Source organism: Scyliorhinus torazame, chromosome 7 (assembly GCF_047496885.1).
Source record: "Scyliorhinus torazame isolate Kashiwa2021f chromosome 7, sScyTor2.1, whole genome shotgun sequence".
In the NCBI taxonomy this organism is placed as follows: Eukaryota; Metazoa; Chordata; class Chondrichthyes; order Carcharhiniformes; family Scyliorhinidae; genus Scyliorhinus; species Scyliorhinus torazame.
Window position 1 is genome coordinate 269785554 of NC_092713.1, and position 13684 is coordinate 269799237.

A 13684-nucleotide genomic window follows, 5' to 3' on the forward strand; every position below is an offset into this window, starting at 1 on the left:
GAATTTCGGCGGAGTAGCTCCTTGAAATCGGTTGAACAAAATCAGCAGACCTGCCTATAGATATTACAGATGGTTTATGAATGTAATATCGCACACATTCTGAATAATGCATTGTGAGACTGAACAGCAGAAGCAGAGAGTTAACTCATTCGCTATCTCCTGCCCTGAAACGTTGAGCTCCAGAACTCATCAAGGACTGACCCCAACGCCATTGCCAGATATTGGTTAGGGGGCGGGCGATATGCAGATCTGGAGTAGCACCAGGCATCGCAGTTATTGGTTGGGAAGGACTGATGGGTGTGTCGGAGCTGTGCAGCGTGCTGCCATAAAAATGAGCGGGGGAGGTGGGAGCGGCTGGTGACGGAGATGCAAAGCGAGGTGCTCATGCTGCTGCGAATACCGATCCTGAGCCCAAAGCAGGTCGTCCACTGCCCTCACTAGTTCTGTGCTGATCGCCTTTTGGACAACGAACGAGGAATCTTTGACATTGCCTGCTCCTCAGTTGTGACTGCAGGATTTCTCCAGTGACTGCGGGTATTTGCAGGTAAAACTCAGTCAATGCAAGTGTCACCGCTGCATCTATGTGTGTGTGTGTGTCTCTGCATTGTGCTTTAACGTGTTACTGTCACCACACAGGGACAAGCTGTCACAATATATTGCCTTGTTTTAACCTCCCGAGAACCTTGGCTGACTTGATTTGTCACGAGAATAAGTGGAGCACTTGGAAGGAATGATATTTCTCAAAGTCTAACTCCAGACAGTTTGCATTCTCGGCGGGAGAGTGGAAACGCTCCACTCAGCAGTGAAACTGTGGAGGACACTGCACTGTGGGCCATTCGGCCCGCGGCGCCTGTGCCAGCACTTTGAGCAATCGAATTAGTTCCCTTCTCCAGTTCCCCTGAGCAAGTTCATTAAATAGGACCCTCTTGACCATAAGGTTGTTGTCTTCGGGGGCGCTGTATTGCTGTAATTATTTTTTAAATATGTTAAAAGTGACTTCAATCTTTATTTACTTAGAAATGCCAATTAAACCTGGCCGTGATTGATAATAACAGGCGGCAGGAACGGGGCCACATCTGTTCGAAGTCGCTTCTTTCGTTATTAGTTCTGCCTCTGCCTTTAGATGCTGTAACTTGGACTTTCTCCTTTTGAAAATACTCGACGTTGAATCGGCGCCCTGGGTTTTATCCAGCTGCTTGCAGCAACGTGCCATTGATAGATTCAAACTATCTGTGGCGAGACCTTCACACTGTGCACCATGACTTGTGGAAGGGAAGCCCTCTGCCTTGCGCCCTGCTTACTAACATCGAGCTTCAGTGTGAAAGAATGTGTGCACGTCCCAATCTGGCGTAGGGCAATCATTGACCTAAAAACAGCACCCTTGTGAGAGAAACAAAATTAGAATCAGTTCCAACATACCCTGCCCCTCGAAAATCGAAATTGAGTGGAGATTTCTTGCGGACCAGACGGATATGCCTACCCCCCCCCCCCCCCCCCCCACACACACACACACACTCACCAACACAGGGGAAAACAGCAGAGTTTAGCATTCTTCCTTCGATTACCAATTGGCCCCAGGGAATGCAGTAACCTTTCTGTCTATCATGTCTCCAGTGTGTCAATTGAATTATAGATGCGATGTTGAATTCAATTTCTACATTTGAATGCCTCTTCAGGGGCTGTGAGAATGGATTTTTTAAATGTTTGGCACAACTTTTTTTAAAAAAGTGGTCTGGTCCCACCGCGGGGTCGAAAGGAGCCGTTGAAAGATTGAGGTTGCATTTCCAGTGTTTCGATTGATGGGCTCGCACTTTTAGGGATTCTCTCCTTCAGCGAAGCAGTTCTCCGAGATGTGCGCAGGGACTGGCGCAATACCGGGCTGGACCTGGCGTTTGCTGTGAGGAGTATTGGCGGAGCAAGTGGAGGAGACGAACCAAATTTATATCAAGAAGAAAAGCGCGGGGTGCGGGTACTCGCCAGTTCCTGGGTTAAGTGGAAGCCTGGCCCACAGAGATCTCAATCCCAATAACAAACATATAACTAGAATGATCTTGATGGTCACACCACTTGACTTATTCACATTTTTTAGGTAGGTTTTTTTGCAGTAAGATTAATCGGGTACTTCACATGTTAGGCGGGTTTGATTTATATTTGTTTAGGTTATCAGATAAATGGGTTGTGCTGGGTTAATTTTCACAGTTCCAGGGTAGAATGTTCCTTCAGGCAACACTTGTGGAGCCGAGTTCAGCCACCCACCACCTCCAGTCTGAGTGAGTGTTTCAGTAGGTGAGCTGTCCGCATGGCGGGGTTGGTGGAGCAGTCAAAGGCCAGAGCAGGTTTGTGTTTTGGAGGGGCTGGGTTACTCAATGGAACTATTGCTTCAGTGGAGTCAAGCGGTTCAAGGCGATGTGCCAGTTCAGGGGTTGCTGTGGCGAAGGAGCTGTCCTCATGCTCCGGTGCTGAAATGTCCCCTCGCTGCCCGTTCAGTTCGACCAGCTCAACCCCCCCGCCCCAGTGAACACGGACACACTGCCATCGATTAATGAAACGAGACATTCACATTAAATTGCCACCTCAGTCAAGATGAGGATTGCCAGAGTTCTGAGCCTGTGTGTAAGGGTGTCTGTAGATGGGTGTGTATAGCCATTCAAAATGTGCATCTGTGTTGTTGGGAGAACACTTATGCGGAACAACGTGAGGAGTAGATTGTGTGTATGTGTGTGGCGCGGTGGGGGGGGGGGGGGGGGGGGGGGTGCGCGAAGTGGACAAAATGTCAGACCTGTGCCAGCGATTCGCCATGAGATTGTGACCCTCGGATTCAGGAGCCAATATCATTTATTTTTGAACGCATTTTATTCTAACTTGTATCAAAGTAGTTACAGCAAGTAAACGGGAAACGTTCTTCCCAACAATCAACTATTTAGTTTGTACAGATTTTCCTCCTTACGCGCCCCCCCCCCCCCCCCCCCCCCACGCACAGCTCCTCAAACACCGTCACAAACATCCCCCACCTTTTCTCAAACTCCCCTGCTGAGCCCCTTAACTCATACTTTATCTTCTCTAACCGCAGGTAGTCGTACAGGTCCGTCCAACCATGCTGCTACCCCCGGTGGCGATGCCGACCGCCACTCCAGCAAAATCCGTCGCCGTGCAATCAGAGGTGAAGGCTATGACATCGGCCTTCCTCCTCTCCATGAGCTCCGGCTTCTCTGAAACCCCAAATATCGCCACCAAAGGGTCCGGGTCCACCTCCTCCTTCACTGTCCTGGCTAAGACCGTGAACACTCCCGCCCAGAATCTTCCCAATTTTTCTCAACCCCAAAACATGTGCGCATGATTCGCTGGACCCCGTCCACACCTCTCACACTCATCTGCTACCCCCTGAAAGAACCCACTCATTCTCGCTCGAGTCATATGCACCCTGTGCACCGCCTTAAACTGTTTCATCCTTGCACAAGAGGAGGTCCCGTTTACCCTTCGCAGTGCCTCACTCCATACTCCCCAATTGATCTCCACTCCCAACTCCACTTCCCATTTCTCCTTGATCTTCACCACCCGCTCACCTCCCTGCTCCCCCAGCCACTTATATATGTCCCCAATTCTTCCCTCCCCTTCCACATCCAGAAGCAGCAGTCGCTCCAGCAGGGTATATCCCAGCAATCTAGGGAACCCCTTCCAGACCTTTCGTGCAAAGTCCCTAAAGTGTAGATACCTGAACTCACTACCCGTCGGCAGCTCTACCCTCCTGATTAGCTCTTCCAGTCTGGCAAACCCTTCCTCCAAATACAAATCCTTCACCTTGACCAGCCCCACTTCCCTCCACCTCCTGGATACACTATCCATCTCCCCCAGCTCAAACCCATGATTCTCGCACAGCGGTGTTAGCACCAACCTTAAAATGCCTCCTCAGCTGATTCCATATCTTCACCATGGACTGCACCACCGGGCTCCTTGAATACCTACTCAGAGCCATTGGCAATGCTGCCATCACCATAGCCCTCAAACTAGACCCCTTACAAGATTCCTCCTCTAAAATAACCCACTCTACCCCTTCTTCCCACCACCGCCACACTTTGTCCACATTCGCCGCCTAATAATAGTGAAGCACGTTTGGCAATGCCAACTGCCCCCCCCCCCCCCCCCGCCCCCCCCCCCCCCTGCCTCTGTAGCAGGGTCCTCCCCACTCTCGGCAACTTCCCCGCCCATACAAAGTCAGAGATGATTGTGTCCACTTTCCGAAAAAAGGCCTTTGGTATAAAGATCAGGAGAGCCTGAAAGATAAACAATAACCTTGGCAGAATATTCATTTTCACCACTTGGTCCCTCCCCGCCAACATTAAGTGCAGTGTATCCCACCTCTTAAGATCCTCCCTGGCCTCCTCCACCAGCTTCGTTACATTCCGCTTATGGAGCCCCGTCCATTCTCTCGCTACCTGAATCCCGAAGTACCTAAACCTATCCCTCGCGAGCGTAAATGGCATCTCCCCTAAATTAGCCCGCTGTGCCAGCTCATTCACCGGGAATACCTCGCTTTTCCCTCCATTCAGCTTGTATAGCCAATATCATTTTAATCCACTTTGAAAATCCTTACCATCTCCCAACAACCTTCCAGAAACAATCTTTTCAATTCAAGTGAGATGTATGTGGATCTTCTCTCTTCACGCTTGATCCAAATTAAAGAATGTTAGTGCTCTCTGACATGTTTTTTCTACAGCTACACAGGGCACGGTACTGGATTCTTGTGTTTTAATACCTTCCCGCAATACTGGAGAACAATACGAATTTGAGGGACACTTTTTTCATATTCCAAATAGTTTAATACTTCCACCCTGCCATTTGCCAAACCGTATTCCCCCGCAGCCCAGTGAACAGAACTCCCGATGCTGTGGCGTTCAGAGATGCCAGTCAGCAAGAGGCAGAGAGAGCCAGGACCAATCCCAAGGGCTTGTCAGTGTTGGTTTATTTTAAATTCTCTTTTCATGGCCCGGAATCAATTCTATTAACGTTGCTTTTATTGACCAGTTAAATGGAACAATTGCACAACAAAATATTGGAAGTCTGCTTTGGGATGCTAACATCATCGTTAGTGCTCGTTGCAGCCCTTAAATTGAATACTAATTATAGACAGACTGCCCGTGGAAAACAATCTGTCTGCGATCTTTACACCCTGATACCAGAATATGCTGATCCTTAATCGGACGATTCACTCCATTTCGCAATCATTTTCCGTGTGATTTGGGCTTTCAGTGGGTGATCTGTTCAATGTACAGACTGATTTGCCTGTTCCAGCAGAAAGCGGAGTAGCACTCCATCTGCTCATTCTCAGCAGTCCGAGCCATTGGTGCTGTATGTCTGTAATAAGTTTTTCTGCAGTCGGATGTTCTTGCAAACACAAATTGAAGCAAGACAGTCGATGTCTCCATGGACTGTTGGGAGAAAAATTATTTTTACATAGTTGTATTAAAGGTCCGCTGTCTTCATGAATTCCTGTCCAAACGTAAAAATGTATCGTTTGTTGCAAAATGACACATGACCTTCCTAGTTTATTTTGTTTATTCATGGGATGTGTCATCACTGGCTAGGCCAGCTTTTATTGCCCATTCCTAATTGCCTTTGAAAAGTTGGCCTTCTTGAACCGCTGCAGTCCATGTGATGTTAGGGAAGGAGTTCCAGGATATTGAACCAGGAACTGCAAATATATTTCCAAGTCTGGAAGGTGAGTGGCTGAGAGGGGAATTTCCAGGTGGTGGCGTTCCCATGTATCTGCTGCTCTTCTAGATGGTATTGGGTTTGGAAGGTGCTGTCTAAGGAGTCCTGTTGAGTTCCTGCAGCACATCTTCTGGATCATACACAGGGCTGTTACTGTGGATCAGTGGTGGAGGGAGCGAATGTTGAAGATGGTGGGTGGGGTGCCAGTCACGTAGGATACTTTGTCTTGGATGGGATCAAGTTTCTTCAGTGTTGTTGGATCTGCACTCACCCAGGCAACGGGATGTCACACATGCATGTCTCAGCAGAACTCAGTTATCAGTGATCAGAAACCAAGCTTGTTAACCCCTTCTCCCAGGCTGTTGGAAATTGCCACCACTGAAGTTCAGTTGGAAAAGGTTTATTACTTAATATGTGGCTCATAGCACAATATATTTGCAAATCCGAAAGCAAAATTATGCTCCTTATTTGGTGCATCATTGTGAAGCATTTGTCTCACCTCTTGCAATTATCACCTTCACTCTCTATATAATCATTAACTGCTTTATACATCAGAGATACTTATCATAAATTGGTTTAAACTATACACCAGACAATGATCAACTTAATCACACCACTTAACTCTTTTCATATTCAAAGGATGTGACCAATCATATGAGTAATTCTGACTGCCTGACGTTGCAGCTGCAAAATCGTCACTTAGATGCTCAGTTTTTAATGCAAACCAGTGTGCGTGTGTTAACGTGCGTGTGTTTAATATATTTATCTATCACTTCTAATGAGGAGCAACATCTTGAAGCAGTTCAGACAGGAATAAAGGAATAGAAACTTTAGAGTGAGAATTACAAGAGGTGATGGAAAGCATGGCCGAAGCGATGGATTTTCAAAAAGATTTTAAAGGCAGACAAAAAGGCAGAAGGGGTTTAGGCCAGAATGAAGGGTAAAGAGCTGGCCTGGAGGAAGGAGGCAAGATCATGGAAAGAGAGGATTTAAAAAAGAAATGCTAAATGCATAGCTTTATGTGTGCGCAGCATTTTACAAAGATTTTGGTAGACTGGAGAAATGCATTCTCCATATATTTTGGTGCATTATAGCCAATTTGACTTCATTATAGATTGTGATAAATGTCCATTTCCTTCTGTTCTAAAACAATTTTAAAGATATATGTCACAGTCACTGCTGTATCAATAAATAAAGTTTAGTCACAAGACCCTTTCTTTTAATAATACCATTGGATCATTTCTTGGCATCAGTGTACATTATAATGCAAGTTATCAATTATTAGGATTTAAATTTTACTTACAAATGTGTTCACAGCTGCCAAGGAGAGTTCTGAATCTTTCTGTCTGCATTAAGTCCACTCCCAGGAAACCCATCATTGTCATACTCCAGTGGTTTCTTATGCTGCAGTGAATCAATTTGAACATTCTCCAGATACTTGCACCACCCTCGCTAATATTTACTCCAGCCATGCATCCCTGTTCGCACCCTGTGTTTCTACAGTCCAAGTCAATTGTTCATTCCCTGCTCCGTCTGCTGTGCCATCAGACCTTAATTTTTCTCTCCAAATCCACTCTTTGCTAAACCCCTGCTGAGAAAGCACCGTATGCTCAACCGCTTCTGGCTCTGAAGGGTGTGCAGAGGAGATTCACTAGGTTAATCTTATTAAAGTTGAGGGGGTTGGATTATGAGGAGAGGTTGAGTAGACTGGGACTGTACTTGTTGGAATTTAGAAGGATGCGGGGGGGGGGGGGGGGGGATCTTATAGAAACATATAAAATTATAAAGGGAATAGATAGGATAGATGTGGGGAGGTTGTTTCCACTGGTGGGTGAAAGCATAACTAGGGGGCATAGCCTCAAAATAAGGGGAAGTAGATTTAGGACTGAGTTTAGGAAGAACTTCTTCACCCAAAGGGTTGTGAATCTATGGAATTTGCTGCTCAGTGAAGCAGTTGAGGCTCCTTCATTAAACGTTTTCAAGATAAAGATAGATAGTTTTTTGAAGAATAATAGATTCATAATGAATAATGAATAAAAATTCAGCAGAATCTTTATATCATATTTTTATGTTTTTTGTTTTGGTCAGTTTAGCATCTGATTCACAGATAATCATCATGTTTATGAATCCACAGATCGAACAATGGAGGAAATCACATCATTCGGGTTTTTGGTTACAGGTGGATTCTCGCTCAAATTTCACTTCTTTGGATTAACCTTTCATCAGTGCTCTCTCTTGACATTGGCTGCTCCTATCACTCTCTGATATTCATTACTCTTCTGGATCTGTAATATTCTCCATTCTTCAATCTCTGTGATATTAATCCCTCCGGTAATCACAGCTCTTGTGATTTTTTTGTGGTCAGCCTGCTTGACCAATCTAGTAAAAGATTAATGTGTGGGCCGAAAGGGACCAGCTAAATATATGGCAATCCCATGTCTTTCTGCTATTATGGGGCCCTCAGTGAATACTGCTTGTTTGATGTAGTGGGTTGGGGGTGACACTGTCTGGAGAGGTCATGAATGTACTTGATTCCCGGACCTGGCACTTGAAGGCTGACTCTCTATCATAAAACTGTGCTAATGCAACAGTCTACAATCTTGATATTAGCCGGTGTTGTACTTCACAGGCATTCTGCTCTACTTTGCCAGCTACTCATCGTTCTATTTCAGACCTACCTTGTATACCCCACCCTTCTTGCCATAACCTTACTTAATTCTATGTTTTTACTCTCTCTTAAGTGTAAAATCATGCTTTTCCTTATCATTTTGTCTTATTATCAATTTGGCCTTTTTAATCATGTTCTGATTTACATTTTAGCACTTTACATAAGAAAATAAGAACTAGGAGCAAGAGTAGGCCATCTGGCCCTTCTAGCCTGCTCCACCATTCAATGAGATCATGGCTGATCCTTTGTGGACTCAGCTCCACTTTTCCACCCGAACACCATAACCCTTTATTCCATTATTCTTCAAAAAACTATCTATCTTTATCTTGAAAACGTTTAATGAAGGAGCCTCAACTGCTTCACTGGGCAGCGAATTCCATAGATTCACAACCCTTTGGGTGAAGAAGTTCTTCCTAAACTCAGTCCTAAATCTACTTCCCCTTATTTTGAGGCTATGCCCCCTAGTTATGCTTTCACCCACCAGTGGAAACAACCTCCCCACATCTATCCTATCTATTCCCTTTATAATTTTATATGTTTCTATAAGATCCCCCCCCCCCCCCCCCGCATCCTTCTAAATTCCAACAAGTACAGTCCCAGTCTACTCAACCTCGCCTCGTAATCCAACCCCCTCAACTTTAACAAGATTTACCTAGTGAATCTCCTCTGCACACCCTTCAGAGCCAGTGCATTCTTTCTCAGGTAAGGAGACCAAAACTGACACAATACTCCAGGTGTGGCCCCACTAACAGCTTATACAGTTGTAGCACAACCTCCCTAGTCTTAAACTCCATCCCTCTAGCAATAAAGGGCAAAACTCCATTCACTTTCTTAATCACCTGTTGCACCTGTGAACCAACTTTTTACGACCCATGCACATGGACACCCTGGTCCGTCTGCACAACAGCATGTTTTAATATTTTATCATTTAAATAATAATCCCTTTTGCTGTTATTCATATCAAAATGGCTTACCGCTCATTTGTCAACATTGTATTTCATCTGCCAGACCCTAGCCCATTCACTTTAACTATCCAAATCCCTCTGCAGACTTCCAGTATCCTCTGCACTTTTTGCTCCTCATCTTAGTATCGTCTGCAAACTTGGACACATTGTGCTTGGTCCCCAACTCCAAAACATCTATTTAAATTTTGAACAATTGTGGGCCCAACACTGATCCCTGAGGGACACCACTAGCTACTGATTGCCAACCAGAAAAATACCCATTAATCCCCACTCTTTGCTTTCTATTAATTAACCAATCCTCTATCCATGCTACTACTTTCCCCTTAATGCCACGCACCTTTAGCTTATGCAGCAACCTTTTGTGTGGCACTTGTCAAAAGCTTTCTGGAAATCCAGATATACCACATTCATTGGCTCCCCGTTGTCTACTGCATTGGTAAGTCCTCAAAACATTCCACTAAATTCATTAGACGCACCCTTCCCTTTGTGAACCCATGCTGCGTCTGTCCAATGGGACAATTTCCATCCAGATGCCTCGTTATTTCTTTCTTGATGATAGACTCCAGCATCTTCCCTACTACTGAAGTTAAGCTAACTGACCTATAATTACCCGCTTTCTGCCTACCTCCTTTTTAAAAACGTGGTGTCACGTTTGTTAATTTCCAATCGGCCAGGACCACCCCAGTGTCTAGTGAATTTTGGTGAATTATCACGAGTGCATTTGCAATTTCCCTAGCCATCTTTTTTAGTACCCTGGGATGCATTCCATCAGAGCCAGGAGACTTGTCTACCTTTAGCCCCATTAGCGTGCCCATCACTACCTCCTTAGTGGTAACAATCGCCTCAAGGTCCTCACCAGTCATAACCTCATTTCCATCAGTCACTTGCATGTTATTTGTGTCTTCCACTGTGAAGACCGACCCAAAAAGCCTGTTCAGTTCCTCAGCCATTTCCTCATCTCCCATTATTAAATCTCCCTTCTCATCCTCTAAAGGACCAATATTTACCTTAGCCACTCTTTTTTGTTTTATATATTTGTAGAAACTTTTACTATCTGTTTTTATATTCTGAGCAGATTTACTCTCATAATCTATTTTACTCTTCTTTATAGCTTTTTTAGTAGCTTTCTGTTTCCCCCTAAAGATTTCCCAATCCTCTAGTCTCCCACTAATCTTTGCCATTTTGTATACTTTTTCCTTCAATTTGACACTCTCCCTTATTTCCTTAGATGTCCACAGTCGATTTTCCCTCTTTCTACCGTCCTTCTTTTTTGGTGGTATAAACCTTTGCTGAGCACTGTGAAAAATTGCTTGGAAGGTTCTCCACTGTTCCTCAGTGTTTCACCATAAAGTCTTTGCTCCCAGTCTACCTTACCCAGCTCTTCTCTCATCCCATTGTAATCTCCGTTGTTTAAGCACAAAACACTAGTGTTTGATTTTACCTTCTTACCCTTTATCTGTATTTTAAATTCCACCAGATTCTGATCGCTCCTTCCGAGAGGATCCCTAACTATGAGGTCATTAATCAATCCTGTCTCATTACACAGGATTGCTTGTTCCCTCATAGATTCCATTATATACTGTTCTAGGAAACTATCGTGGATACATTCTATAAACTCCTCCTCAATGCTGCCTTGACCGACCTGGTTAAACCAATCGACAGGTAAATTAAAATCCCCCAAGATAACTGCTGTACCATTTTTACATGCATCAGTTATTTCTTTGTTTATTGCCTGCCCCACCTTAATGTTACTATTTGGTGGCCTGTAGTCTAATCGTATCAGTGACTTTTTCATTTTACTATTCCTGATTTCCACCCAAATGGATTCAACCTTATCCTCCATAGCACCAATGTCATCCCTTACTATTGCCCGGATGTCATCCTGAATTAACAGAGCTACACCACCTCCCTTACCATCTACTCTGTCCTTCCGAATAGTTTGATACCCTTGGATATTTAACTCCCAGTCGTGACCATCCTTTAACCATGTTTCAGTAATGGCCACTGAATCATCGTCATTTACGATGATTTGCGCAATCAACTCATTTACCTTATTCCGAATACTACGAGCATTCAGGTAAAGTACACTTATTTTGGCTTTGATACCTCCATTTTGAATCTTAACATCTCTATCAGTAACCTCTCCTAAGTTATTTTTCCTTTTAACTTTTCTCCTAATTTTCCTTAGCGTTGAACCCATATCTTCATGTAATAACCTGCTGCTTCGCTTTCCATTATTTTTACTTCCCGTTTTATTCCTTTTAATATTACTGGGCCTATTCACTGAGCTCTCCTTAGTCACTTTACCTAAACTGTGGCCCTTTTTGATTTTTGACTCTGGCTTCTCTGCCTTACACTTTCCCCCTTACTGCCTTTTGTTTCTGTCCCCTTTTTACTTCCCTCCGACTTCCTGCATCGGTTCCCACCCCCCTGCCACATTAGTTTAAACCCTCCCCAACAGCACTAGCAAACACCCTCCTAGGACATTTACAAGTTGTTCCACTGCCTTTCGCATATGTGTGGATGTTCCCCTCCATCCTCTCTTTTTGTTCTGTTCCTTTATAAATGCTGTCCATTGTGATTTTCTTTCCAGTTGTGATAAAGGGTTATACCTGAAACATTAACCTGTCTAGTCTTTCTCAGATACTGTCACCTGCTGCTTGTTCCCAGCGTTTTGATTTTGTTACATCGTTCCGAACTTTGCACTTTTTAAAGTAAAATTTCAGCTTGCCTGTTGTGGAAATGCACCCTTTCACTCTACAGGGTCACAGCCTTTTTGTCTAAGCCAGAGTATTTAGGTGCTGACTGGTTGACAAGAAATAGGCTTAGGTTTGCATTGATGTACAGTTGAATTTAATCGGTTGAAAGCCCAATGCAATTCACTAGCACTGGCGTACGGATTGTCTTGTACAGGGAGCAGCATACTCCGTTATGTCAGCAGCATGCTCCTTGTTATGTCTGTGGCTTATGTTTATCTGGATCAGAGTGAAAAAACATTCAATTTCCAGATACAGGTCTCCCTTTTCAGGTCCCCAGATACGAGTCATCAACAGTATCACGGAGTACTGCAGACTTGCCTAGCACAGATGACTGAGTTTCACACTGAAAACAAGGGTGCATTTTTGATTCTCTGCAAGTATTGATTAATATGAGTAGTGTCATCATCACCTCAGCAGGGCACCTGCCAGTATGTTATTTGTCTATTTAGTGAGTCTGAAGAATGTAATTCAGAAGGTGGAGGGTTTTGTTTAAAAATGAGATAACTGGAATGTCTGCAAAAGCTCGCCTGATCTCCTGTAACTTCAGTGATAAATCAGCAGAACCTGTGGAGGACATGCAAAGATTTTCGTGTCATTCTTCCAGTGATTTTGCTGGTCTGTCATCAAAGTCATGGAATGAAATGGGGAGACTTCTGTCGAAACTTTCCTCATAAATGAGTTACACGAGACGACACAATGGTGCAGTCGTTAGAAATGCTGTCTCACAGTGCTGGGTTTGAACCCAGCCCGTCACTGTCCGTGTGGAGTTTGCACACTCTCCCTGTGTCTGCGTAGGTGCGCAGGGTTGGTGTATTGGCCACGCTAAATTACCCCTTAATTATACATTTAAAAAAAATATATTAATGAATTGCACCACTGAACTATGATATGTACTTGCCCTAAACAAAGGTTTAAAATAGAGGCAAAGGATGGAATGCATGTCAAAACAGATATTCTGGTATTATTTCTGTAGACAGTTTCACTTTGGTTGAATGCTACAGCACTCACCTCTGAACCAGCCGCATCTGGGTTCAAGGCCTATGATGTAAACAGATTATTTAGGCTGATGCCTCAGTGTAGTCGTGTGATAGTGCTGCATTGTTGGAAGAGCTATCTTTTGAAAGAGACATCTGCCTGTTTGGGGGATATAAATTAAACATATGGCTTTTTTTTCAAGGGCAGGTGCAGGAAGTTCTCCTGTTGTCCTTGCTATTCAATCATCAGCCAATGGGGAGACTTCTGTCGAAACTTTCCTCATGAATGAGTTAGACGAGATGACACAATGGTGCAGTCGTTAGAAATGCTGTCTCACAGTGTTGGGTTCGAACCCAGCCCGTCACTGTCCATGTGGAGTTTGCACACTCTCCCTGTGTCTGCGTCGGTGCGCAGGGTTGGTGGATTTGGCCACTGATCTCATTGCCATTTATGAATCCTTACTTGCACAGATTGTCTGTTGTATTTGCTTCGAAAATAATTCAGAAAATATAAAAACAAATTATTTTATAAAATAGTGAAACTTTGATTTTGTACCACTGAAATCTTGTGATGTTCTCTTTCTGTGGGATTTTTAATTTGGTAGCACT

At 44.2% G+C, this 13684-nt stretch overlaps 1 protein-coding gene across 5 annotated transcripts in view; it reads left to right on the top strand.

Annotated features, from left to right (window-relative positions):
* Positions 1 to 331: 331 nt before the first annotated feature.
* The window catches only part of LOC140427031 (follistatin-related protein 5-like), an 802898-nt gene continuing 789545 nt past the window's right edge, over positions 332 to 13684 (top strand). For all 5 annotated transcript variants that reach the window (XM_072512450.1, XM_072512453.1, XM_072512455.1 and 2 more), the window contains exon 1: positions 332 to 544. The gene's annotated coding sequence lies outside the window, so the exon portion shown is untranslated. The remainder of the gene's footprint in view (positions 545 to 13684) is intronic.